This window comes from Strix aluco, chromosome 5 (assembly GCF_031877795.1).
Source record: "Strix aluco isolate bStrAlu1 chromosome 5, bStrAlu1.hap1, whole genome shotgun sequence".
Taxonomy (NCBI): domain Eukaryota; kingdom Metazoa; phylum Chordata; class Aves; order Strigiformes; family Strigidae; genus Strix; species Strix aluco.
The window spans coordinates 37,148,320-37,161,844 of NC_133935.1; the positions used below are offsets into that span (position 1 = coordinate 37,148,320).

The 13,525-nt window shown below is 38.6% G+C and overlaps 1 protein-coding gene across 3 annotated transcripts in view; it reads right to left on the reverse strand.

Moving 5' to 3' along the window:
• The window catches only part of VEZT (vezatin, adherens junctions transmembrane protein), a 101,372-nt gene that overhangs the window by 16,855 nt on the left and 70,992 nt on the right, over positions 1-13,525 (reverse strand). The window lies entirely within an intron of this gene.

Sequence of the window (13,525 nt, forward strand, 5' to 3'; positions counted from 1 at the left end):
ACTGAGTGTTGTCCCAGCAGCCCCAGCTCTTCTTTATCTGTTAGTAGTTCAGGATTTACAATGCATCAGGTCAGTCTCATTCCACTGCAAAGGGCAAGGAGCACATGCTAGTTGCCACAGCATTAGAAAAGGAACATGATTTCTTCCACTGAACTTCACAGGTTAGATTTAGCCATCTATATGCACTTAACCCCATTTCGGCTTCATCTGTGGCAAAAAGTCTTGAAGCACATCACATAACAGCATGTTTTAGTCTTTAAAAAAAGAAAACTTTTGTTTTCCAACATTCTGAGAAGTACTCTTTCCAAATCAGGAAAAAGTCTAAGATGAAACATGCACTGAAGTTAGTTTCAAGTATTTGTATAGTTTTCATATGTGGTCAGGAAACATTATAATTTCTTGCAAGAGATTAACTCATAGGTGATTTATCCTATTGAAGTTTTGCATGCAAAGCATACATTGCATGTTTGGAAATACATTACTGTAACACTGTGAAGAAAGGATTCTCCAGGTCTTGTTCGCCTCTGTTGACAAGCTGTTCACCTCTGTCGCAAGCTGTTATTAGGCTAAGAAAATGCAATCTTGTTTTGCATTGCACAGAATTGCATTGTAATTGGATTTTAATAATCCTCACATCTTTCCATAAACACCAGCACAAACACTGTTTTACTTGGTTATTTTAGTACTTTCTCCCAGTAGAAGAGAGTGCCCACTAATTGTTGTTTGGTTATTCTTTGTTCACTTCCTAATAACAGTGAGGAACAAGTACTGCTTCCTGTGTTTGCTCTGCACATTTTTAGTAGTGGCCGTGGCATTAGAACAGAAGACCTTTCAAATATTGTCTCATCTTAACTACTGTAAAATTAAGGCTATTTCTGTCAGTTAGGAACGAGCTATTCCTGCAGAAAGAAAAACTTCTCTACATGACACTTACCTGTGATCAACTTCCCTGTCCACTGGGTGACACCAGCAGCCTATCCGACATTGTTTAGCTGTGTATAATACCGCAGAACACTTCTGAAGAAGATTAAATTCTTAAGCATACAGCTTCTTTTTTCCTGGTAATATTAATAACATTTTCTTTCTTCTCTGCTGGCAAAGTGATATAAATAAACGGGAAAAACAAAATGCAGAAAACTTCTTCCAAACCTACTACCTGTAGTTTACAAAGCTGAAGGAGACAAAGTGGGAAATGCTCGGTAAAATACACAATGAACTGAGGGCCTGCTGTAGAGAAAGATGAAGATGACGTGCTTTAGTATGAATGTCCCACAGTTGATGAAAGTGATTGTTAACAGCTCTGAGGAACTCGGGTAACCAATTATTGAGGCGCAGTTTAATTCTTTTCCATATTAGCTTTTTGCATTCCCATATGAAAATAATTTATTATTTTTGAAAGAAAAATCAGGATAACAGGCTATTTTCGTTGTGGCTGATGAACTGATTAATCCTTAGAACATCTCAGAAACTACTTTTGTTTTAAAAATCATTTAAAGACATTCTATAGTATATGTGCAGCATTTTGTTTCATTTTGGTTTGTTTGTTTTTTTAACTTTACCTGTAATTCAGTGCTACAAAGATTAGCCACCAGTACAAGCTCAGTTTCAGTCAGTACCAGCCATATATAAACAAAAGATGCATGAGGAGTAAGACCTGAAACCTAATTAACCTGTCAGCATGGTCTTAATTACTATTTTTAAAAACTGAATGGTAAAGACAAGGTGGCTATTTCTTTTGCTTGAACAAGAAACTCACCATTGTTTAAGGAAGAATGGAGTTTGGTTTTAGAAGGAATGTGTTAATAGTCCTTTCTATCGATGTGCATAATGTCTCTCAGATGGTAAATAATCAGTCCAAGCAAACAAAAAGTCCCAAAGGTATGAGCTACTTCACCTGGCATAGTGAACATCCTATACAGATGGAGCCTTCTTTGCTGTTTCCTGGGAGGTATTCATCCCATCCTCAAGCAATTTCCAGTCAGACTCACCCAGCTGTTACCATGCTCAGCCAGAACAGCTTTATCTACAAGAGCAGTAGCTATTCAGAACAGTTTTACAGGACTGGCTTTGAAGGGCAGACTTTACCAAAGCTGTACTGCAGGACTCAAGCATTCTCTAGGGTCCAGGGAGCACTAAGGAAACCTGCTAGAAGTAGCAGCTCCAGCTCTCCTTATGTTATCTGCATACAGTACTGACTTGCAAAGACCAGGAGAAAGATAAGAAGCTGTCAAATGCAACTCTACCAGAAGTCATTTCCAGAGCAGCTCAAAAGCAAAATAATAGGTAATGTTCAGAAGTTCTGGAACATAAAATAGGCTATGGTTCTTTTCTGTTGGACAAAAGCATGACCTCTGCTGAAGAACTGGGACTGGCCTGATTGCAGTTTAGAAGTAATAATCATTAAGAATGAAGTCACTACATTTAGGGTAGAAACACAACTCTCATTTTTTTGTAGTTCTGAAAAATAGGACATGACAAAATGCCAGGTCACACTTGATTGTCTGGAACGTTCAAAGCTGATCACAGAGAGCTCCAGAAGGATTGTGCAATGTTCAGTAATTGATAATCAGTTGGTGTATGAAATTCACTGTCAATAAGTGCAGAGTAATTTACATGGGGGAAAAGAATCATAATTACTTATACAGATGCAAAGATGGACACAATAGCTCTTAACACTGAAGTAAGAGATCTAAGACTCACTCGTTGTCATATCCCTGAAAACTTCGGATCAGTGCTCTGCAATGGTCATAATGCAAGCAGAATGTTAGTTAAAGGGTAAATAAAACATTCCTGAGATTCTGGTACACAGCACGTGACTGTCTTCACTGCATCTCAAAAAAGGATATAATATGGAAGGGCTATTCGTATAAGGAAGGGCTAAATAGGGTAACTTACAAAAGAGACTGAGACAAGATATGAGAAAGTTCTATAAAGCAAAAATGGCATGGCAAAGGAATAAGAAATAATTATTGTTTCTTAAAACACAGGCACCAATGAAGAGATAAGCAGCAGATCTGAAGTAAAAGGAAGTTCTTTTTCTCATAGCACATCATTAAATTGTGGAACTTTTTGCCACAGGATGTTGTCGAGGCCAAAAGCATAAATGTGTTCAAAATGGAAATAGATACATTCCTGAAGGTTAGCTCCATTGGCAGCTATCAAATGTGATGGCCCAGACACAGCTTTTGGTTGAGGAAATCCCTGAATCGTTAACTGCTTATGGCTGATATGGTCACAAAGAATAGGATTTTCTTATAAATGTTCTTCCACTCCTCCCCCAGCTACCAGCCACTGGCAAGGATGGGATATTGGCCAGGTTAGATGAGCCTTTGGTATAATCCTGCACAGCTGCTTTTACACCAGCATGTGCAAGGCTGTTGCTTTAATTGGGGTAAAACTTCAATAAAAGGATTAGGGAGGGAAATGCAGAATTCATGAGGAGAAAGTTCTTTGCCTCTGAAATCATCCTCAGCTACATATATCAAACAATTTTGTATAGTTTAATTTGTAAAGCTTCAGTAAAGCAAAGTTAATGTTCCCAGGAAGGGAAGGTCTCTCTCAAACTGTGTAAAAGTAGGATTAAAAATGTACTTAATTTTACATGCTTTCTTCTTGAGCCATAGAACTAATTTCCTCTGGCCCATGGGAATTTCTTCAAATGATCAGGAAAAAAACTTCAAAATGAAACACAATTGTCCTCTGTGTCTAATGAATCAAAAGACTACCCTTAGTACACTGAGAAGGACAAAGTCCATCCTTAATTTCCTACTAAAATAACTATTGTTCAGCTAAATAAATACAAGCGAGTTTAAGAGAGGGAATTCATGGCTTCAAAGAAAAAGAACTGAGTTTAAGTTTTAATGAACGTATTAGGCAAGAAGGAAATGTTGTATGATATTAAACATTTGCTTTTAGACAGATTTCTATATAGTCTTTTAGATGCCTCAAGGAAATGGTTTTACAGAAGCACTACAATAACGCAGTTGCTCCCAGGGGCAGTTGCTTCTCTCTGATCATGGCATGCACTTCCTGCCATATGGACAATTGCTCTCTCTCCCCCTGCCCCCCTAAAGATCTTCAGCCAGGACTTAATTCCTGTGCCTTCAAAATGTTAGGGAGCTGCTGTGTGTTTGAGGGGCAGGAGGCAGAAGGGAACCAAAGTTTTTATTTTATTTGTAAGACGTGGCTTTTCAAAAGCATTGTTTGTGCTGAGTTTAAAAAAACACAACCACCAAACACCAAACATTCCTGCTGTTTTCTTTCCCATAGGATTTTCATTCCTCTTTTTTCCAAAGTAGATGCCTTTTCTGGGTAGTTTACAAATTTATAATCGTACATTGCAAATAAATTACTAGGATAACAAATATATGAATCTAACAATAACAAAGCATGGTGTGCTTACATACATATACACACCCAAACACACACTGCTGTTCCACTTTAAGAATTAACTTAAGCCAATATACTTGTTTTCATCCATCAGTGCTGTACTACACAGAATGATGATTAAATATTGTGGGAGCTAGCTGAAGGGAACTGACATCAAATGATTACATTTCTAGATTTATAATTATCTCTGGATGTGACTGACTGAGTGCTAGCAGCACAATTCTTAAAGATTGCATTTTCCAATTTCTGGAGCATGTCAGACTGACACCGATGCAATGGAGGGAAGAAGGCAGCCTGAGGTCAAAACCAAATCCATGGGTCTGGAAATGTGTTCCTGCACTTGAAGAATGCAAAATGAGCTGTGGAAGTTACTTACATTTACTTAGCTCTCACTTGCAGTGAGGACACATAGTCACAGATGGAAAGCAGCAGCTTTAGATTTCAATCCATTTGTCCAGATTGTCTGTTTATCCCAAACAATAACAAAGGTAACTGACCTCTCCAGCAAGCAGCAGTGTGCCTGGTTTGTGTCATTGGTAACTGGCTAAGTATGAAACACAGACAGAAGTCCCCCAAATACATGAGGAAGCTAGAAGAGGAAAAATAAAAACAAAGCAGGAAGGGGAAAAAGCTTGCCCTTAGTAACACCTGCTGCATTTGCCTTTAGTGGTGAGACTCACACACACCTATAAACAGGTATCTGTGGAGAAATCAGCCATACAAGCATAGATGCAAGGCCTCAGGTGAAGAGCAGGAGAATCCATGGTTTTTCCCCCCCAAGATGTGAATATGTACAAGACTTCCAGAAAAGGTCAGGTGAAACCAGTCTGACATTAACCTATCCCAAACTTCTCCTTCCCCAGCCAGTGTTCTAGCATGCAGGTTTAAATGGGAAATATAATAAAGATTTCATTAAATCCACTAGTGAGTTTTTAATTGCCATTCCTAGATGACTACAGGTCGAAAATATTGAAACAGCATAGCGATAAGGGGCAGTACACATTTATAACTGGTTGTACAAGGGACACTAAGCTATCAGTATGAGAAACTTCACAGATGAGATTTTCTTGATTCTTCTCCCTTGAAAAACAGAGTACTGCCCTGAAAACGGTGAGGGAAAATCACACCAATGCATTTAATTCCAGCTGATCTCAAGATCCAAAATTTTTTAAACGAAGTCTGGGTTCTGTAATTTCATTTGCCTTGCCGCCTTGCTGGCTTCGTAAGTGCACTCATTATGATACAGACTGAATGCTTTGAGCTGATTCTGCAGCTTATCAATAGCATGGAGGGAATTCAGGCCATTCAGTGAGTTTGGACTTCTCTGGATTCAAGAGTTGAATGAGAGTCCTCTGGGAATATAATTCAGAATTGTTTCTGCCATTTTCTGCTGCAGATAATCCAAGATGACAATGTTTTTAATCATTTTTCTCTGGTAAAAGTAATGCTTATGAAATAGCCCAGGATGTGGAATCCTCTATTTATACACAGAACCTAACAATACACTCAGCAACTGTTTGTACAGTTTTCTGTTTCAAAAAGCTGTTCTGGAAAGGCCATAGTCAGGAACTTACACGATAATCATCTCTATGCTGCTTCTACTCATGACTTCTTTGACTAACTAAGAATGCTGGTTTGCTCACTGTCTGGTGATAATGTACTTGTTTGCTTATTAACCATTAAATTATTCATTATCTCATTCCAAATTACTCAGCCAAGCAGCCATCAAACAATACATTTTTGTTACTGTCATCCTACTGAAAAGGCAACTTTTGATTTCAGTTAGGCCTTTAGTTAGGCAGATCTTCTGCAATGACAGTTCTTCATTTCATTCATAGTCTAGAAACAATCTCAAGAGGACATATAGCCTCACCATTTTCACCAGTACAAAATCAACTCTGTCAGTGCTATTATGGAGACAAAAGATGGTACAGGCCTGACAAAAGCTGTAGACATCTACAAAACAGACCTTTAGACTCAAACTGGATTTCTGAAGTCTTTCACAGCCCCTGAAGAGAAACGGGCACTTCCACAGTGCAGTTAATCTCCTGCCAATGTATGGTGGAAGTGGCTCAAATGCATCACATGCTGGAAATGCCTGTTTCTCTCTTGTGGCATTCAGCCATAGGTGAGGTGAATTCCACTCTCGCTGCTTAAGCTGTTCATAAAGACTCAGTGATAGAGAAGCCATAATATCCTTACAAAAATATATCTGAATGCTTTATACTCATACTGCTTGACAGCTTTTTGTATTTAATCTGTCTTCCCGCAGTTAAAGCACATTATTTCTTGCTCTGTTTATCATAGACATGGAAAACAGGCCATTCTCTTTCTTTCTGTAGCAGGTCATACTTCTATGTTCCTTCGGCCTCCTGTATACTCCCACACTCAGTCTTCACGTCTGTATACTAAACAAGCACATGTTATGCAACCATTCTTTACAGGTCATATCTTCTGGAGCTCTGGTCATTCCCCTTGCTTTCCTGCCAATTCTTGCTGGTTGATACACATTTGGCCACTCCAGCACTGCTGAGCTTACAAGTTATACTTTGTATTTCACAGCTTAGATTCCTATTTGCACAACCCACAATGATTAAAAGTTGCATGTCATCATCAGCACAGATAATCTATAACATGAAAAGGACAGCTCAACCTTCTTGTTTGTACATTACCAGCCCGAGAAGGGTGGTACTGCAAAACCCAAACAGATAACAAAGCTTTCATTAAATGTATTTCAACGCTGGTGATTAAATTTAAATGAACTTTAGCATGATCAAATAATTTTTACTTGAACATCTGAACAGACGTGCACATATACACATGATTTTGTCAATTGTTTCTCTAAGGGGCAATTTGAATCAACAGAACTGTTTTTATAATATGAACATGTGAAGTTTGCTAATCTGCATGAAATATTCCTAGACAGAAGCAAGAAGGAAATTAACCTTGAGAATGACCGTCTAGGTCAAAAAAGCCAGGGAAAGAGAACTTGTGGTAACTTGAAGACAGCCTCATTTTAATCCTTCAGTAGCTGGAAAGATTCAGAAGGACACATAAGGGAAAAAGTATGGGCTGAACTCCCAAAATCCCAACTATGGATTGCTTAATGTCTGTGTTTAATATCTAAAAGTTCCCCTTCTCCCAAAGGTTAAAAGGAATCAGGACGGAAATATATATGCTTATAAAACCAATCTGCTGTTGCCAATAATAAAACTATTTTTTTGACTTTTTTTAATGTTCTGACATATCACTGCTCTGAAGTTCAGAATTTCTTTAGTATTAAAGTTCATCTTTGACCTTTCACCTTTTTATGTGGAAGAATTAGTCAGGGAGAAAAAAACATTCCTCTTTGCCCTGGCTTGCTTATTATGACTCCTTCAAGAATTTCAGTCTGAGGCTATTTGCCAGAACTATGTTTAGTTCTGAGAGGAGAAAGAACCTCCCCCACTCCAAAATGCCGCCATCCAAATTTATCTCTTGGCTTTCACTAAAGACGGGTTTTAAACCACTCTGGATTAAATTTACCCCAGTAGGGGTAAAAGAGCTTTGCTATGCCAGGTTATACCTACTGAGAAAAGTTGACCTTCAGAACTGCTTCTAACAAACCTTCTTATTCTATAAATTCCTGGTGTTTTAGGAGTGAACCAAGCCAAAAAGATACCCCATAGAAGATAAAATTATTACTCATGCCATAAAATGCCAGCCTGTGAAAGTCACATGCTACAGAAGGTCATAATGAGAGTGACAGGAATTTGAAAAACACTGGAAAACTTTGACTGGTAACATTTATGTATTATGCAAGCAAAGCAAAGCACAGCTTCAAGCATACTTGAATTTTATGCTTGAAGGCACAAATTGATTGCTTGTGGTGGAAGGAATAATGAAATTCCTCCGTGTCATAACATCACAGAATCAACCAGGTGAATTGTAATGGAAAGGGCTACATTCCTCTGACAGCGACAGTGATTGCCAGAGGCAGCCTTCTTATTTATATTCACTTAGAAAAGTTTCAATGCATTGTGTATTCATACATCAGATCATCTTTGGAATAGATTTATCTATCCCTTCTATCAGACTCTTCATTTTGTACAATTACAGAACACATATGTATCAGAGAATAGCAGTGTCATTTTCAAAGCATTCTGTAGGCAATCCTGTGGTGGCAAAAGGTTCCTTCCCTATCTGCTTGTTATAATTTTCATCATTAGCCAAACTGAAACAGAGTCAGAGCTCTACGTGAAATAACAAACCTGCACCCCCACCACATTTTGGCAGTAGGACAATGCCAGTGGCAAAACAGTCCCAACATGAGAGGAGTGTTGTGTGTTGCTTCCTTATCAACGTGGCAGTGAAAGGCACTTAAATTGGACAACACAACATGTAAGGGCTTGCAGCAGCAAGAAGAAGCTAATTCAAGTTATCTGTATGGGGAACCCAAAGGCTAGAAGAGACCAGGCAGTGGTGCCCAAACCAAAGCACAAATCCCTGGCATGTGGAGCAAGGGAGTAAGCTGGTCTGTAGGTGGGTGGAGGTTTCTTCTCTGTGCTCCTGCCTCAGACAAGGAAAGAACATGCAGAACTGAGGGAGAATGATAATAGAGATAACAGAGAAGTATGAGAGACTGGACATCAGATCAGAAGGATCTGCGTAATGAGAAATACAATAGGGAAGGGGAGATAAGACCAATTATGGGAAGCAGATGAAGCATTGGTTATGAAAAAGGTAAGAAGCAGGGAAAGAAACATAGGTACAAGTAAACTATGAGTAAGAAACTAAAAAGAGAATAGGAAAATCAAGAGAGAGTCAGGAAAATCAGAACGAATGCAAAGAGTTCGCCTGAAGGGGAAAACACACAGACATAAAGGGGTACATATATCCAGAGAATCAGTAGCTCAGGCCAAACGTTACGGTCATTTTCACCTCCTGACATACACTCAAAATTATAAGGAGAGCTTACAGGATTCCTGTTGTTATGATGCTGACACTGCTTACAACTCTGGATTTAAGCAAGGGAGCAGAGAAATTTGGACCTGTGCCATAGTGTACCATGTATTAAACTGTTCATCACTTCCAAATCTGCACTGCTGTGAGCACTCCTCTCACAATCAGGTCAACAGAGCTGTTCATAGTAATGAGACAAGTGACTTGACTGAAAGAAAAATGTTTCAGAGTTGAGTAAAAGACTGCTATCATAATAACTTTTACCTATAAAACTGCAAGATGCATGATACAAAATGTTTTTTCTCCCTTTCCATTACCCACAGGCAAAAGCAACTTTCTATGTCATGGTCATTACTGCTTATATTACAGATGAATACATATTGGTGTGAGCATAAGATGAAGACAATTCAGTGGTCCTCTGGATTTCCTTCTAGTGAATACATCCATTGTTACTTGAATATGCATTACCCTGAAGTATTCAGAGTCCTGACTTGGAGTCCTGCATGCTGAGCTTCCATGAAATAAGTCAAATATTTCCAATTGTGTAACACTGGTAACATCCCACAACACAAGCAGCTTTGGATAGTACACCAGCTTAAATGACTCTTATAGTTTTAAATTCAATGAAGCCAATTTTCATTTAAACAAAGGCTCCTTTACTCTGCCAGAACAATGACACAGGCCTTCATGTCAGTGAGGATCTGGCCCAACTATGTCACTGTTTCTTTACTGACTGAGAAAAGGCTGTTTCTCTCACCTTCATTCTTTTTATATCTATTATTTCAACAGGCTTTTCTTCAAGCCCTAATTGTGAGATCATCCATATGGTCCATCTGTGTGAAACAAGTCTTTGCAACATGTTGAAAAAGTATTTATATTTTCTTGAACTTGCTCTGGTAATTTTGAGTCTGGGGACATTGAAACCAAAAGGCCCAACCCAACAAACTGATCCTAAACCAACAGAAATACTCTAAAAATCCAAAAGGCTGCCTCCTTTCAGTTGTTGAGATCTTACTACAAAATGCATCATTAATCTGACTTGTTTAAGAATTCTATGTTCCACACAAAACAGGATTTGGCTTTTAACTTGTCTGTTTTGTGGAAGATGTCATAAGATATTCATCGACAAATGACAGCTTCAGGAAATATGCAAATGATTGACACATCATGAAATATACTTCAGAATCAAAACCAAGTTCGAAATTGTGGAAATAGTGTTGAAAAATGTTTCTGGATCTTTCAGAACAGCTCTGAATTAGCTTTAGTCTCCTGGTTTACTTTTCCAGGGAGAGAAAATTGCTGAAGTTTCAGATTTTGCGCACATTTTGAATCCTTATGGCTTTGAACATCAGGCCTAGTTAATTCCTGTAGGTTTGCAATCACTTGTCAAATGATTTTGGTCACCTCTCTTCTCTAGAAAACTGTTTCCAATGAGATACAGTATTTAAACAGGAAAGTTCATTGCTACTTATAAAAGTTTAGAAGTAGGATACCCTACTTCTATTCCTTTTCAGTAAAAAAACAAACAAAAATTTAGTTAACATATGCAAAAGAAAAAAACCAAACAGCTGTTTTTTCCTATGCCTAACGTATTTGTCTGTGTTCATCTTCAAATACATCATGTTATGCCATACCTAAACTGAAATATTATCTGGATGGATGGTGGTGAGTTTTGGTAGTCCATGAAGCAGCATGCAAAATGTTGGTTTATACACTCCAGTGTGCTCTGTTTTGAAATCTTGGAGGGACTAGAAACATGTGAATATTATTTTTTAATTTCTTAAATGAAATAAAGTATTTTACATAACAAAATCATGAAAGGTGAAAGCTGTAAGCCATAGTAAGTTGTAAGTCAGGCTACCTAACAAACAACCTTCTGTGTTTGTTTCTCAACCTATCATCTTCGTTTAGAATAAGGGGTTGCTCTTGCCAATTCTGCAATTTTTTTGTTCTCTTTGGCAGATGTACATTCAAGGAAAGCTACTCTTTGCCAACTATATTTTCAATGGGTACAGCAAGTCAACTAAAGACCTTCAAAAACAAATAGCTCAGACAAGGAGTGATTATCGCATGGGTTACTGTCTTCCAAGTGATTTCAAGTTCAGGTATTTCTTTTATCATCATGGTTTTTAAATCACTTCATTCTGACACCTTTGGCTTCTTTGTTCATTTTCTTAAACATAAAGCACTCAGAGCAGCAAGTACAGCAGTCAATATCAAAGCCTTTGCACCTTTTTGTTGTGTTTACAAGTTCTCCATCTTGTATATTCCTTCCTGTCTAATTCAACAGTTAGGACTGTCTAACCCTAACTGCTGAGCTACAGCATCTTTACTGGCAGTTGCTGGCAAGGAGGAAATAACAAAACAGAGGTGAAGGTCCTGGGCACATCCCTCATTTCTTTTGTGCATGTCTGACTAAGACTGACTTGGTTTATGGGCTGTTCTATTTACATTTTGGCACTATCCATAAAAATTTAATTGCAATTAAAGGACCAATTACTTTTGTCGGGTGTCTTCTGGCAACTAGCTTCTTCATTTAATTAATAGTTGCAGGGAAGCTTTAGAAGCATAACCTGGAGAAATAGCAGCACATGGTCAACTATTTCACAGCTGCATACTGAGCGATACAGCTCACAGAGGGAGCATTCCCAGGAGCTAAAGCATATGCTGCAACAGTTAGCTCTCTTGTAGGAGTTTCCAAAGCAGAAACAAAGACAGGCAGAAAGAGGAAATAATTGCAAATTTTGCAATGTATTTATTACTTAGCTTTTAGGAACCGTATAATTATTTTTAATTTAGGGGTACTGCAAACCAGTAATCAAACTGGAATGTCAGAGTGCCTGGTACGAATGCAAAGGCCACTGCATTCCACTACTGATGTAACCAATACATCTTGCAGGGTGTGATGATGATGATGCTCTATTAAACTACTGTTAATAGCTGAGAAGCAGTTGACAGCAGTGACAGCAAAGAAGAACACAGGATATAGCCCAAAAAGAAGTGTGCAGTCTTTTGCTGAGCTGCTCTTAGCTAGCTTTCACCAGTCACGGAAGGTCTGTTCCTTTCTTGTATTTCTTTTTAGCTTAACAAAACAATGTATTTCATTTATATTGAACAACAGCAGCAAACAGCACATACTATAGTTGTAGTCCATTCTTCTCTGAAGAAAGCTTGTCATTTCACATGTGTACACAGAATAATTACTGGAATAGTAGAGAAGTCAGGGATTAAATATGACAGGTAATTAACAGTAGCATTTTCTAGCGCATTAATTACTGGCCTACTGTGTTTCCCTCCAAGTCCGTGGCAAGCTTTCTTGATTGCAGTCAGGACAGATTAGCTTTAGGCTGGGTGTTTTGCAAATGCTTCTCTGAGTGACTAGAAAGGCTGCGCTGGCCTGTGGAATTCCGTGTGATGGTTCTTCTCTGCACTAGAATTTTCCTAAGTATTTCCCACTGTGGCATTATCCCTAAATGCAACTTTAGAAGCAAATGTACGCAGTCACACAGATGGGCATTTGACTAACCTAAATCTAAGCATAACCAATGTCACATGTGGTTGGAGCCAGCGTGGTTATTCTACACGTTTTTCTGCTCCTTGCTACCACAGTGCCGTGACAAGAAATCCTTAAATGCTACCAGTGGGACATTCCACAGGGTTTGTGCACGGACAGGCTGTGAGCACATGGGCAGGTGCAACTGGGGGTACAAAACCAGTTTTAATGTAGGAGAGGGTGATGAAGAGTCTGAGAGAAAACCAAGGCTAGGTGACATAGCTATTTCTATATACACTACTATAATTATATAGGTAGTGCTAAAGATGTGATTAATTTAATCCTTAAGTGTCTAATTACAGATGAAACAGTAGGTTCTCCAAGAGCAGATACTCCTGGTATTTTCCCTCTTGTCAGCTGATCTCCCAACCTCAAAACTGCCAAATACTAAACACATAGGTGCATGTGCATGGTCTGTTCACCTTCTTTATTTCGATACCTTGGATCCACTGTAAAGGACCTTTGAACTCTTCCCTCCTGCATACCATGCTGTGGAACAGATACTATTCAGAGGGCAGCTGTAGCTCAAGGAAGATCCTGCACTGCTAAAAAGGGATTAGCATCAGTGAAACACTGAAAATCTTGCTTTTCGCTGGGAGGATAAAAGAAGCACTATCCTTTCTCTATCTGTTCATGAAGTGA